Source organism: Etheostoma spectabile, unplaced genomic scaffold (genome assembly GCF_008692095.1).
Source record: "Etheostoma spectabile isolate EspeVRDwgs_2016 unplaced genomic scaffold, UIUC_Espe_1.0 scaffold00018395, whole genome shotgun sequence".
Lineage (NCBI taxonomy): Eukaryota > Metazoa > Chordata > Actinopteri > Perciformes > Percidae > Etheostoma > Etheostoma spectabile.
In genome coordinates this window covers 36,264-50,087 of record NW_022604237.1, presented here as the reverse complement: position 1 = coordinate 50,087, position 13,824 = coordinate 36,264, and the positions used below count along the sequence as shown (strand labels likewise).

Genomic DNA, 13,824 nt, shown 5'->3' with positions numbered 1-13,824 from the left:
AATAAATCCCCGTAAAGTTGTCATGAAACATTTTTAACTATAGAGACCAAACCCGTTTTTTGTACCAGGCTGTATGTTTATTCTGACGAGAGAATTGGGATTTTTTTTTTGACATAGGGGTCAACGGGCATTGACCAGGATTGACTCCCCTCAAGTGGCCATTCGAGAAACTGCAGTTCATCCCCGGAGCTGTCGCTTCAATAACATAATTACAGCATCTTACTGATATATCACAAATTACGGCTACTAATAATGTACCTGACACAAGCTATTGTAGCCTTAATGTAGTATCAGGAGAGGTACTTAACTTTACGTTATCTTAAGGGTTAACGCCAAGATTGTTGCGGCGCAGAGACATGGATACATTAAGAGAAAGCAGACGCATCTCTCAAGCGGAATGCGGTATTATCTGTGGAAGGAGTATATGTGGGGCGCTAGGACCCTGAAGACCAGTAGGAGGCTATTGATAGCATTATGCTAGCAGATGCTAGTGTTATCACAAGGATTCATGAACTACCTTTTACATTTTATTTTAATAATTGAATTGAGGTAAGAACAAGCCACACTCCTAACTAGATGTACCTTCCTAGCTACATAATGCAACACAGTATGTTATAAATTAGGCTAACGTTTACGCTCGCAAAATCAATTTTACAGTCCTTTTCTGCCAGGCATTATTTAGCTAGCTAGCTAACAGGTAACTTTAGCTGCGAAAACTGAACATTTTAGGTAGATCTCGGTGCTAATAAACTAGCTACCTAAGTGCTCAACGAGTGTCGACAAAAAGGCCTGCTTGTTAACGTATCTATGTCGCTGTTAGTCGTTAACTAACGTTGACGTTAGTTGAAGCCAGTTAGTAAACGATAGGTCAGTTAGCTAGCTAGCTAGCTAATATTAGCTGAGGAGTTAGCTGCCCATCCCAACTTGTACTTAGGTTAGCTATAGTTAGCTGTTATATCATGTGCCATCAATTTTAGCAAATGTCAGCGGATAATTTCTTAGCTAACCTAATACCGCTTTTGTTAATTTGCGTAAACTACGACAATCATTCAGACGTTAGCTACTTATAGCAGGTTAACGTTACTATGCTGCTGACTTACTCTAACGTTAAACGTTTACGGCATTGGCTAGCTAAAAGTATTAGCTACTTAACGTCATTGTCTCAGCAGGATTTTGGTAAAACTTGTCAATGACTAGAGCCTCAGTGGACTCAACTACTTAAACGGTGTCTTCGACAGTGCTTCTGTCACTCTGATCACTAGCTAGTAGATAGGTATGTCTTTGGTGACATGGCCAATTACTGTAGCTAGGCTTTGAAGTAAAGGGAGTTATTACTTTCGAGAGCAGTCATGACTGAAGTGTGTATCTGTTGCTGAAAACATTAGGGTTTGGGATTTTTGTGGAGCATAAATATAGAAGACATTATTCTTTTTAATAAATTTATAGAATAGAATGAATTTTGGTCATTTATGACATTTGTTTTTAACATCATTCATCCTCATCTAGCTCAGTGTGTCTCTTTCCTCTGACTTAGTCATGTCTCAACTGGAGAAGAAGGCAGGGCTGCTGAGGAGGACCTCATCCTCTAAGAAACCCTTGAAAGAGAAGGTGGTGCTGATGTATGATGAGATTTTTGCTGTGAGTATCACTATGAAAAGTGTAAGTGATAGAAAGTAAATTTGTAAAGTAATAATAAAGAATAAAGTATTTCTGATTCTGATTCTGATTGAAATAGAGAAATTAAATTGTGCACAAGTGTAAACTAAGCCCTGGTGGTTTCTTTGATTTAGAAAGAAGACCCAGCTAAAAACAACCCTCGCTTCTGGGACGAGCTGTTTCTTATGAAGGTAAAGTGAAAGAGAAAAATACTTGACCAAGAGTAGAAATGTGTTTGGCATAAAAGAAAAACTTACTGTATTCTTTTGGTGTGCAAAGTTTCAACAATAGCAGCAGTAAATATAACATATATGGATAATATCAGTACATTTTCACAGTAAAATCTGCCAAAATATTGAAGTAGTAAAACGTATGTATGTATGCAACGTGCAATACATTGGAGGAAAAAGATGGAAAATAATTAGGTATACAGTATGTGCAAACTTTGTTAATACATTAATAGAAGGGCCCTACCTATGTGCAGAAAATGCAGTAAGGTGGTGTGATAATACATGTTAATACTCCAAGTTTAGCCCTTTCTAAAAACTCTAGATGGAGACCGCATGGCAGCATGTACAGAAAAAATGGCACTGATGTCCATACTCACTTTCAGCAGTATAATCATTACATATTTGTGGCTGGAGATGGCACACGCTGAATGTAGAGAAAAAGATTTCTAATTTGGTTGTTTCCCAATACACTTGTGTTTTGACAGGAGTGTATTGGAAATTGTCAATTGAATACCACCTAATAACTTCCTATTAATCCTCCACACTTAGGCATGTACTTTATTCCTTCATTTGCGCCTCAAACTTTCTTTTCCTCACTCAATCACTTTTGTTGTTGTACTTCTGTCTTTTCTCCAGGTAAATCTAGAGTACCTGGAGTCAAAGTTGGAAAGTGTAGATGGGGAGGAAGTTCAGCGGATCCAGGACAACATCAACTCTCTGTTCCACCACTGTGTTCAGGCTCTGGGAGAGGAGCACCAGATCAAAGTAGTCAATGCCTTGCAGGTAACTAAAGCTGAGTAGGACCATCTAGATTTTTACCTACAGGTTCCATTGCACATGTTTTCAGCTCATCATTAGCACCTGAAGTATGCTGATGAGCTTATAATTAATTATCTTTGCTTGTCCGATTCATGGATTCAGTTTTTTAGACGCCACAATAGCACTGGGAAGATGCATTTTATGTGAAACAGCGCCTGTGCACCTCTGCCTCCCCCAGACACTCTGTGCACTTTCCGGGGGGTTCACCAGAAGAACAAGTCCACGTCTGGCTTTGACATAATCAACATGCTCATGGGCTTTGACAAGGCTGAGCAAGGATGAAGGTATGTTGGGGAAAAAAACCTTGAGAGGCGGAAGAAAGGAGTGAAAGAAATTAATTGTGTTCATCCATGTCATGTCTTGTGTTCGTGTCCCCTGCAGGACCTGATGGAGAGACTGGACAGCCTTCTTTGTGGAGATGGCTCAGAGAGTCTGAAGAGTCTTTGTCTCAAACTGCTGCTGTGTCTGGTGACGGTGAGACAGAAAATAACAAAACATCAAGATGAATTATAATGTGATAGGCTTTGGGGAATGCGTGTTGTGCTGTTTTAAAGACACACTAAACATAACTAATATGTAAAAAAAACCAATATGTTTACAGGTAACGGACAATATTAGTCAGAATACCATACTGGAATATGTGATGATCAACAGCATTTTTGAAGCCATTCTACAGGTATGTGATTAGCGGGAGACTTTTTGGCAATTTTGAATTTTATTTCAAAACGTCTTTCTTCACAATTTGGTCATCTTTGTTCTTGTCTCCCCCTTCCTCAGATCCTGTCAGATGTGTCCAGTAGAGGGCAGCATGGTTATGATGCTGTGGTCCTTCTGGCCCTGCTGGTCAACTACAGGAAATATGAGGTACACGCATGGAACTGTACTTGTCAATTAGAAAAGCCTTTTAAACAGCTGGGAGATGTAGTAAGCATTACGTTTGGGTGTCACTGAATAGATACTTAGTGGATCCACAAGCTCTAAAGATCAGTCGCCATTTCTTTTACCGTCTTTCCTTCCTGCCATGACTTGGAAGCTGATATTTGTGCTGCTGTACTATCTCAACATTAGAGGATATAATAGAACCAGCCCTAGAAGTCTGTTTTTAGTACAGGATGCACAGTCCAGGTGAGTCGTCTTTAGGAAGTCTTGAGTTTCACTACACCTGAGTAATAATAAGAGTGTAAGATCACAACGGAAATATTGCATATCTCATGTGTATAAATCAGCATCCTTTTGAAGAAATTGGTTATTTAATGAACGCGTTAAATAACAAGGATATAAAACTGGGCTATGTTAGGTATCAAAGAGACATTTCGATGACAGAGAAGCAATCCTACTCTATGAAATAATTTTCAATTCCCTCACCTCTCCAGTTGTTTCCTAGAAGGATAAGATGGTCAGCGTGGGAGGGAATAAAGGAGGGAGGTTTTGGATGCACCCTCATTTGTAAGCACAGTGGGCAGCAACAGAAGGAGCCTTTACTCTACTAAAATGTGTACTCCAAAATGTTTAAGACATGAAGTGTTCTGCAACAGTCAACTAATAAAGATGGAGTTGTTCCAAAATCCAGAATCACATATGTTTTGTTTCCCTTTTTCTTCCAAAGAAGGCTGAGTGCCATGCATCTCTAGTTGCATTACCTCACGTGGAGTATGTAAGAGGCCCTCAGTCTGTATGCAGATGAGCTCATTGAAATAGGAGAAACAATAAAAAGAGAATTGCCCTTTTTAATAGTCAATGCAGTATTAGTTTAAATGTTTGTTTTAATATGTAATTGCCTCTAAACTGATTCTCCTTGTTTGTTAGTCTGTGAACCCATACATTGTGAAGCTCTCCATTGTGGATGATGAGCCAACACTAGATGTAAGTATATCGTTACTTACTGTGTCTTCCTAAATGCAATATTAAATAGCCAGTGTGACGTAGGCGGTGGCCTTCACGTCAAGCATATTGTCAAAGGTTTGACTGAAACACTGGATGTTTTCTTTTCTAGGGAATGGGTATGGTTGTCCACCAAGCTCTGACAGAATATAACAGGTGAGATCTAAAAATGTGTCAAAAACATGTTTAATGATGCTGTTCACGATGTGCCGAGGCCGCTGGCGTCATCTGTTTAGTTTGATGTCTCCCACAAATGTTCTATTTCTATTCTGAAAAAAAAAAACACAGGCCCCATTTATACTTTTAGTTATTTATATCTGACAGTTTTCTTTGGTGGTTGTAATGTTTTTTGGATGAGGCAAGGTTTGGAAATTAAAATGCTGTTTGTGAAGGAGGTCTTCTGCCTGGGTGCGTAGACAGACAAATCAAAGTGATGGATGATGGCTCCATACAGTATATTGTGTTTGTGTATGAAGCAAATGTCCCTTAGATAATAGGGTGTGGAGAGTAAAAGGAGATGTTAGCTGAATGTGTCTTATGTCACCATTGCTGTGTTTGAGTGAAAACCGATATATGCTGTTGTCATTTATTCGTCATTCTCTCCACCTTTTCATTACTTCCATCTTTCTGTCATTGTCTTTCTTTTCCCTTTTTAGGCAGTACAAAGACAAAGAGGAAGAGCACCAGGGTGGGTTCTTCTCTACCCTCACTAGTATGGTAGGATCTTGTTCTTACTTCAATTCTTACAGTAGATATATTTTTAATAGATTTCTCATTCTTCCATTAGGATGTATTTTTCAACCGTTTCTGCTTATAGCTTGATCCTTCTTCTGTCCACAGGTGGGCAGCATGTTTATAGCTGACGCTGATGAGAAACTCTCTGTACAGTAAGTACAAAGTGATTTAAGATTTTACCCATCAGTCTTAACTTAAGGCATTGTTCTCTACACCTTTTGATGAGAGAATCCATTACAGCTGCAGTGTTTTTGGCTTGTCCTGGGTTTTATCTTTTTAAATGATTTCAGCTGGAAATCAAACGTTAAATGAACATATTTGCTGGAATAGTATACAAACTGTAATCAAACAGTATAAGGTTGAGTAGAGCTTAGTGTACAGTACATGAGATACAGTATTAAGCCTCTGTCAGAACCTTGATTTATCAGTAACATGCGGTTTGTTTTTATAAAAAATAATAATAATTGTCCTGTAAATTGTAGATCTCTGTGTACTTTGCATTGTAGCATTTAAGTATCATACTCAATGTTGCAGTGGGCTATATAACGTTTTAAATTTGAAAGTGAAACTTGTTTTTGAAGAATCCTTAAAAAAAGCTGAAATTTATCCAGCCTCAAATTGGATTGGCTCATGGCATTACTTCATTCGTTTGAGGCAACATTACACATGTTGATTGTGACCATGTGGCAGGAGAGTGACCGTTTAGACTCTCCGTATTAGTAGTGCAGTAGTCAATGGTACAGCAAATGAATAATGTGACCTGCGGATACATGAAGCAATTGTTAATAAACTTTAAACAGCAGACTGACTTGGCCTGAAGCTTTTTTCTGGCCAGTGAAATGTTGTTATGTGAACATCTGGAGATTTTACTTCAAGAATGAGGCTGACGTCTCCCTTTCTTCTCAAGGACCAATGAGGCGATTCTGCTGGCACTCTATGAGGCTGTGCACCTTAACCGCAACTTCATCACTGTATTAGCCCAGGTAAGATACATTAATTCTTATCCTAGTGTACATGTTATGCTCTCCTATCTTTTGATATTATTAAAAACTTATAGATCATTTATGTTTCGCTCAGAAGAGATTTGTGGGTGAGTGGTTGAAGGCTTGTTAATGGTCTGCATAGTCTGAAAACTACAATGGGTCAAATCAATTAGAACAATTATGAGCACTATGGAAAATGAGAATTTGATCAAAAGTCAGTAGTATTGTAATTTTCAACTTTGTCAACACATTTCTCAAAGCTTTTTTTTTAATTTTTCTGAAATCTTTCATCCTCATTTCTTCTCCTTCACTGTGAAAAATAGGCAAAAAATTGTCTTTGAATCTTCTAATTGATGTGATTTGACATCTAATAATGACATACAAAACTAGAAGGCAGTGGTTATAATAGAGGAGGAGACAGTGGTTGTTTATTGCATTATTTTATCAGTAGATCTTATACATCAACTGGAGAGTTGCTGAAATTGATGTTATGCTATATTGCTATTAGCTTATATTTCTTTTTTGCTTATAAAGGTGCACAAGATGTAAAAATCACTTCTCCAAGATCATTCAGTGTACGGTTTCTTTTACTTTATTAATTCCAGTTGGGACACCCAAATCCAGTGTTTAAGTTATCCTAAGTAACTAACTGAATGGTGAGGATGGGTCAATTGCAGATAACTTATGCTATGTGGCCATTAAGCCACTGCGCTTTTTGCAATGCTGTAATTACTTACAAATCTCATGAATTAGCAGCGATGACTCTCTGAAGTAAACACCAATCTTCCAGTCTCAGTAAATGGCATCATGTTCCCTTCTCTCAATTCTTGTGAGATTCTTCTGCCCAGCCTACTGTTTTGCATTTTTTTTTTTTTTTTTACGTTATGAGACACTGGACAGCTTTTCACTATTAATGACATTTCACAAATGTGTTTTTGCTCTATCAACAGAGCCACCCTGAGATGGACATCCCAACCACACCCGCCACCCCTACTCCAACCACACCTACAACACCACTTGGCACTACGCCGCCCTCCTTAGACAGTAAGTCATACACTTTTTGTTTTTATTTGGGGAGACATAGACTGCAGAAAACAGGGATGTTATCTCGGTGATGCCCATTGCTTTTCTTTTTGAAACTTTCTTTTTATGTGATTGTTCAGTTCTTTTTAACTACAATGACAAATAAACAAATAAGCAAAAAAATGAAATAAAGCTCAAAGACAGAGAATAAAAGTAAATCAGTGTTAGATGATGGAGTAATCGTTCACACAGACATTGAGCTACTCTTTAAATAATATGAAGTCCACCTTTCCCAGTACTTTGTATGCTGTTCAGTCCGTAGGGTAAAGGTCAGTTTTTCCATGCATTGTATTTCGTTAACAATGGTGATCCAGTCAGTCCTTGATGGCAGATTTGTCTGCAGCCATTTCCATGTAATTGCCTTCTTGCTTGCAGCCAGGAGCACTTGATAAAGGTAGTTGTCGCGGGCCATAAGGCCAACTGGGATTTTACCCAAATACAGTGTAATAAAAGAAAAATCAACTTTTAAACCAAAGATTGACCGAAGTTCTCCAGCATGGTCTTGCCAATAGGTTGAATAAGGGGGCAGGACCAGAATATATGAAAGTGATCTGCCTTTGTCTGTCCACAATGTCTCCAGCATTTATCCTGTCCCTGGAAACCCTGCTGTTAAGATTTCAATTTAGTGGTCACAAAAAATCTTATTATATTCTTCCAACAAAATTCACACCAGGCTCCGGAGTATGTGGTCTTAGCTTGACCCACCCAAACAGTTCTCCAGTCATCCTCAGATATCTCCAGGCCAGACTCCCCCTCCCATTTCTGCTCAACCTGGAAGGTAGATTAGTTTAGTCTTTTATAAATTTCTGATATTAAGTGTTTATAGTCTTTAGCCTTCTATGCATCGGTAAATATACTGATCAGATCGGTATCCCTATTATCTGTTTGTTTGATTTCCTTATTAAAGTAGTCTCTGACCTGGAAATATCTGAACCTATCCTCTCACCCCAGTCTGTATGCTTTAGAGATGTGGGTAAAAGACTGTAGGCCATCCTTATCAGCTATAGTGCAGTAGGCTCTAATACCATTGTATGCCCACTGCCTGAATTGCATATCTAGACACAATGGTATAAACTCTGAGTCATATGCCACCATTTCAATATTTTGGCATGTTTCTCCAGATGGAGTTTTTTATTATTTTTTATTTTTTAACATTTGTTAAACCACACCTTAAGGGCAACCCTGGTCCAGCAATTTATTTTGTCCAGGTGAGGGACATGGTATTGGCAGTTACCTAATAAAAACTGTGCTAGTGTTTCATGCCCATTGCTTTTCGAAAGAAAAGATCTTAGTCTAAGGGTCTACTTTTCTACTTCTGCCTTCATGTCAATTTGTGGAGCCACTTTTTGTGCAGCTTGGAGAAGCTGAGATGGAACTAAGAAGCAGTGACACATGAAATTGCAGATCACAGCAGGGTTATGGTAACACTGTGTTTCACCAGTCAGAGTAAATGGTTTTAGCAATGTAGTAAAAGTTAAGTTTAGATGTAAGTCTTTATGGTAAAGTGTATAGTTGAAAGTTATGCTCTCATGGGTTAGGGTTAGTAAAGGATTTTTAAAAGCTCTGCTGTTTTGCCTTGAGTAGACACACTTCGACATACAGAGGCACACCAGCAGCCTTTTCAAATATAATAGATTTTTTTTTTAAGGTTATCTGATAGAAGAGAGGTGCTCATACACAGTAAATGACACTTCTAATGTGGGTTTATGACATCTTAATAATCAGAGTATTACACCATCCCAAGCACATATTATATATTTTGAACTTAAGAGCATGGCTGTCACTTTAGGTTTCATGGGAGGTGAATTCTATGGCCAGCACATTCAAAAGCAAGATATTTTGCATGCACACATGCTGTAACTGGTAAAAGGTGCATGTTTCTATCTCTGGCCAGCTCTCCCACCATTGCTTCAAACCTAAAAGCCATTTTCTGTATAAAATATTAACTCCCAGCTTCAAATACTGATGAATGTTTCACATGCAACGTGCGTTACAGGACGCCATGTCTTGGGAGCTCTGGCACTTAGAGGGCCCACTCCGTACTTACCTGCAATCGCTTGTCAGGAACACATCTTGTCCTTCTACAGTATAGCCCCATGGGATGATGTTTCTGACAGTGTGAAATCATCCTTTGGCACTGCTATGTTATCAGGAACAAGAAACAATAAGGGTTTGCGGGGAAGCAGAGGGGTCTAGAATGACGGCTCATCATTTATCCATGAAACAAGCTGCATGTTTCAGCGAACAGAGATTTATCTTAATGGTGAAAGATTCTTGTCCACACAACACCGCAAGCTACAGTAGCTACAGTAATGAGACTCGCTTTTTGTAATGCTGTTATTTGTCTAATGAGCACTCCATCTGCCCAAACAAGTGCAACGTCTCTTTTTATTCTCATTTTAAACCGTGAACTTTAGGCCCAGTTTTTTTGGACGTCATTCTTTTTTTGGAATAACTGGCCGCACGCTGTGTGACTTAAAAGTTTGATTTATCATAATGATGGTCTTTCTTTCCGTTTCATATAGAGAAAACGTTGGTTAGAATTTTTATTTTCAGTGATTGAACTTTTTAATTTGAATCTTCTGCTTAGTGATGAACAACCCAGAGCTGCCCTGGATCCCAACCTGCAAACCAGCAACCTTCTCATCACCTTCCTCAAGTACGCCTCCATTGTAATGCAGGATACTAAAGGTAAAGGAGGCCTTCTTGTCCTCCTCTTTGTCTTTCAACCATCCTTCATATAATTCTTCATTCTTAACTTTTTCTTCTTCATTTCTGTCCAGAGTGTGTCCTCACAGGGTTGTCTTAAAGCCCTGACACACCAACCAGACGGCCGACACTCGGCAACAAAGGCAGTTGGCCTGATCAGTCTCCCTTAGTTGGTCAAAAAAGTGCCTCGAAACACCAAAGCAACGTGATGTAATGTGTCTCCATAACAGCATAACAGTAGTGCTAATCTTTATTGTCACCAAAAAAAATAAAAACCTTGCAGCTGACTGGACGAACGCGTCACTTGAGTCTGGTGTCTCCGGAAATCCAAAGCCAGACTGTAATGGCGGCTCAAATACGATCTCATATTTACTATATTTTACTCACCGAAACGTGTTTCTGAAAACATTTTAAGTAAGAAATAGGCCATGCAGTTGCTGAATCTGTCTTCATTTTAGATCGACAAAGGTCAGTTTAAAAGATTTTTGTCAGATTTCGAGAAACTGTAGTCACGCTCATCCCGATCCTCGTTTCCGGTTTGCACTCTACCATCAGATTAGTCATTTGAGTCTGACTGCAGGCAGTGCCCACCTTCCGACCGAGCATGTCAGGTCGGCCAAAATAAAGGCCGACGGCCACTCCGGACCACTTCGGATGGACGATGGCACGAAACACATCAAACAGACTCGAGTCACCAACCTCCAACGACTGTCCGATGGCCGATTATTGGGTTGGTGTGTCACGGCCCTTAGTCAGCAGCAGCAAATGTCTTTCAGTCACTCCCAAAACACCAGTGCAACATGCAAAGCAAATTTGCCTTAACCTCTGTTTTCCTTTGACCTGCTAAGTCTCATAACTGTGTTTTTCCAGATGAGCATCGCCTCAACAGTGCCAGACTGTGCCTAATCATCCTCACCTGCATAGCCGAGGTAGAGCATCCCACACGCTGCAACATTTGCACCCTCCACACTTTGTTCTAACTTCACCTCTGTGTGTCATAGGACCAGTACGCTGATGCCTTTCTTCATGATGACAATATGAACTTCAGAGTCAATCTCCACAGAATGGTGAGTTTCTAGTTGTGACTGAAAAAAGGACACGGAAATGACAAAATCAATTCAAAAGTTGTAAAAGTTCAAAAATTGTAGCAGACAGTGCAGTGAAAGGAGGACAGGCAAACAGCTCGAAAATAGTTAAATTAAACAAAAAATCAAATGTTCTGCACTGGAAATGAACTCATTTAGACTATTAGAAGATACTTTGGCCCTCATTTATCAACCTAACGTAGAAACCAGCGCAGATATGAGCGCAGAAATCATCTTACGACAGACTTCACGCGTGATTCATGAAACGTACCACACCAATCAGAGTGTAAGAATGGTCATGCATTTACAATTGTACTTTGAATATCACAGCCATATATTCTCAGTTTTGAGGCCTCGCCCCTACAATTTACAACATGACTAGACATAATTTGGCTTAGAAGCAGCACTTTTTAGAGGTGGAGATTGAAACTGTGATTATTTGGTATCCTAAAAACTGGAATTGAAGGCTGTAGAAAGAATGCAGAATGGAAAGAGATCACTGATGCGGTCACAGTTGTCCGTAGTAAATCGGACTCCAGATGAAGTTTATTTAATTTATACATCCTTGACATATTTATGCTATAGTCCTAAAGTAATATACAGACCTTTTTTGCAATCTCTTACGCCTACATGTAGGTTTACTTATATTTAAATAAACACACGGTAGTGGAGTTTATGCAGGGTCCTTTATTTTACTCGTGTTTTTTTTCATGAGTCAGAGCCAGGGAACTGTTTGCTGTGAGACTGACCACCACCCCGACCCTGTCTCCTGACTGCAGAGGGGCTGGAAAACAAGCCGAAATATGTCGGTCAATAGCAAAAAGAAATCGTTGACTTGTGATCATTAACAACACTTTAAAAGACCAAAGAAACCTGAAGAATAAAGAAAAATGTTGTGCCTCGTCATATTTCCTGTTTTGAATATCATTGCCAAACATAAAGCTATAGCGAGGAATAATATCCTGTTTCCTTCGTATAGCCCCCAGTTGGGGTTGCGCTGGACAATGCTATCGGTCATCTGGCTCCTTCACTACATTTATGGCAACCTGTTTTCCTGCGTGGTGTTGTGCAGAACCCTACAGGCTGAAACAATGTTGCAGACTTTTTTTGTATTGTGTATTTTGTGTATAGTAGGGTCCCCCCCTCCCCCCCTGATGCAAGACAGAGCCATCTGCCCTTAATCAATACGATAGAGCGCTCCACCGTGGCCCGTGTGTGTACGTGTGCACTGTTGTACCGGCGCATAGAGGTCTTCTAAAAGAGCCAGACCTGCCATCGCTGATAAATAATCAACTGATGACTTCTCCTTCTCCTGTTAAACTAAGAATATGCTGCACCGCAAGTGGAAAACATGCGTACACAAGTTCAGACCAGATGTGAGATTTTATCGCTGCTTACGCTCACGTTCAAATTGATAAATGCCTTGTGTAGGAATTGGCGTACGCTCGCCCTACACCTGTTTTAGGACGTACACACATTCATAAATGAGGGCCTTTGTGTTTCAGTCATTACAATATATTCATACACATTTTCAAATTGAATGTATATATAATTGTTGTATTTTTTTTCAGCCCATGAGGCATAGAAAAAAAGCGTGGACAAGAACATCCCCTCACGGCCGCTGGTGTGTGCTGTTTTAGGTATGAGGAACATATAAAAAACATATTTTGGAAATTGATCTTAATGCCTTAATTCAAAAACATTTGGAAAATCCAACCTTTCAAGGACACCAATTTTCTTTGTGAATAAATAATGTATTGTAAATAAATAAGTGTTCTTCCTTAAAATACAGGGGCATAAGTATACACACCCCTATGTGAAATTCCCATAGAGGCAGGCAGATTTATATTTATTTTACTTTTAACTTTATTTTTAAAAGCCAGTTATTTCATGGATCCAGGATACTAGGCATCCTGACAGAGTTCCCTTGGCCTTTGGAATTAAAATAGCCCCTTATCATCACATAACTTTCACCATACCTAGAGATTGGCATGGCTTATTTTAGTTAGCTTAATAGCTGGTTTGATTTGCATTGAGAGATGATCTTATGAAAACTTCCCCATGCCAGTCTCTTTAGCATGAGTGTGTAAACTTATTCAAGCCACTGTATCTCGCTCTATATCTCTGTCCTTTCACGTTGCATTATTACAGCCGATTATATGATTTTTGAGCTTAAGGCTTTGTGCAATTCAACTCTTTCTCTTTGCATCCTTCTAACAGTGATTTTTTTTTTTCTCTTTCTATCTTTGTCTGTACCCTTTTTTTCTAGATCTGATGGTGGAGTTTATTGTCACTCATATGATGAAGGATTTCCCATGGATTTATACTTGTGAGGACACATGAACATCACATACACATTTCTCTAGTCTCATCCACCAACCAGCTCCGTCACCATGTGTTCATTTCCTGTGCAGGCGCTGTGTGCAGATTATCCACAAACTCCTGTGCTACCAGAAGAAGTGCAGAATAAGGTTACACTACACGTGGAGAGAGCTCTGGTCAGGTAATGATCCCTCACTTTCTCTCTCGTTTCATTTTTAATTAGAGTAACAGTGTAGGCAGAAACCTTTCCTAGTGGGCAATGACACTTATATAAAAAAAGAAAAATGAGACCACATGCATAATTTAAATCTGAGACATACT

The 13,824-nt window shown here is 39.2% G+C and overlaps 1 pseudogene; it reads left to right on the top strand.

Moving 5' to 3' along the window:
• Positions 1 to 358: 358 nt before the first annotated feature.
• LOC116680315 (armadillo-like helical domain-containing protein 3) lies at positions 359 to 13,771 on the top strand (annotated as a pseudogene).
• The last annotated feature ends 53 nt before the right edge of the window (positions 13,772 to 13,824 follow it).